The following is a 2062-nucleotide window of genomic DNA, read 5'->3' as shown; positions in this document are numbered from 1 at the left end:
TGCCCCGCGCCCCCTCCCCGAGCCGTGTGAGCCCCCTCCCCAGCTCCGCCCCTGCCACGCCATTGGCTACTTCTTGCCCAGCCCGCGGCTCTGATTGGAAGGTGGGCTTGTTACTCCCAAGGAGGAGGCGGGACTAAAGGAGAAGTCTTGGAACTCCAACGGGGTGGGGGAATCCTGTGCAATGCACACTACCGCCCCCCCCAGCCACGCCCCTGCCGCAGACTTCCTCGGCCGTCCGGAGCCCGCCGGGCGTGATTTCCCTCCAGTCTCTGAACTCCCATCCCGTGCACTTCTGAACCATCCGGATTCACTCTGCCCTCTGCGTCCCACCGCCGTCTCTCCCTCTATTACCACCCACAGTCGGGCCCCTCCACTCCCACTCTTTTCAACCCCCCATCCTTTCCCCCCTGTCCTTTTCTTAATGTACCAAGTCCCCACCTTTCCACTCCACTTTTAACTCATCTCCCCCCCCCACGCCCCCCCGTTCCACAGCCCCATACTTTGCCATATCCCTTCTCACTCCATTGTGTGGCCCAACTCTGGACACCCCCCCCCCCCCGCCTCCCCGCTCCGCCCCGGTCCTTTCTTGTCCACCCTTTTCCACCCCACCCTGACCCTGTGGCCTCTCTTAACTCCCTGTTCAGGTTCCCGCGGATGAATAATTAAGCTTCTGTCAAGTAAATATGCTTTAGCTCCATCACACCCACTTGTAAAGGGAACAGAGAAACGATTAGAGAGACGTGCGCAGTGACCACGGACAGGTGGAAGGCGGGACAGCGGGGTAAGGAAGGACGTTCCTGTGTGGGCTGGAGAGGGGGTGGGGCACTGATGGACGCGGGTGCAGGAGCAGTGTTCCTTCCGCGGGCAGGCTTGGGCACACTCTACACTGCGGTAGAAATGGCTTTACCGTTTCTGAGTTATTGGGCAAGCTCCGTCTCAGGATCTTTGCACGCGCTCACTTTAGAGTGCTTTTCCTCGCAGTTAGAGGGTTGATTTAGTAGTTAAAATCACTTGCTACCAAGCCTGGTGACAAGCGAGCGTTCAATCCCCAGGACCCACATTGTGGAAGGAGAAGAAAACCAACTCCAGAAAGTTGTCCTTTGACACACACACACACACACACACACACACACACACACACACACACAATGTAATAGAAAAATTAAAAACAATTGTTTTCCTCTAGAAATCTACATGGCTCCCCACCTCAACCCAGGGACCTACTCAGCTCCCTCCTCCTCTTCTCCATCTTCCTCCTCCTTCCTCTCCTCCTCTGCATTTTAGAGATAGGGTATCCTAGGCTGGCCTTGAACTTCTGATCCCCCTGTCTTCACCTTCCAAGTGCTGGGATTACAGGTGTGCACCACCATGCCCAACTTGTATGCGATTTTGTTTCAGTCGATTTTACTTGAATAAGGCTGACTTATCCCTGGCCTCAGCAAAATCCAGACTGAGTTGGAGCCACAGTGATTATATTGGTTTAGGGAAGACATGTGTTCTAACCTAGTCCAGTGAGGACGAATTTTGAAGACTTTGCTGCAGTTGTTAGGAGAGGGAGTTTCTTTTCTTTTTTCGTTGTTTTATTGCATTTAGGGCACAGAGGATTTAATTTAGGGCCCAACTCAAGCAGAGCCCTCAGAGGGGGATTCTTGGCAGATACTCTACCACTGAGCCATGTCCCGAGCCCCTCACTGGGGGATTCTAGGCAGGGGCTCTACCACTGAGCCACACCCCAGCCCCTCACTGGGGGATTCTAGGCAGGGGCTCTACCACTGACTCTGAGCTCCATTGTTCTTTTTAGCATTCTGGCCCACAGAGCAGCTATCCTATGTGTGTACTATATTTCACAGTAATAAAAAGATGTTGAAAAAGCAGTTATCGTTGAGGAGCTCTGAGTTGCCTGGAGGTAAGAACTGAAAGCAGAGAGCAAGGAGCCTCAAAATAGAATTTGTAGGTCTAAGGCAGGGGTGGGGGGCACTCTGAAGTGTTATCATAGTCCTTTTCTTTTTCTTTTTAACCACTGACCTCCGAGGGCAGAGCTGTTTTCCTGACACTAGTAAGA

Source organism: Peromyscus leucopus, chromosome 1 (genome assembly GCF_004664715.2).
Source record: "Peromyscus leucopus breed LL Stock chromosome 1, UCI_PerLeu_2.1, whole genome shotgun sequence".
NCBI classification, from domain to species: Eukaryota; Metazoa; Chordata; class Mammalia; order Rodentia; family Cricetidae; genus Peromyscus; species Peromyscus leucopus.
Note: the sequence above shows the minus strand (reverse complement) of the source record.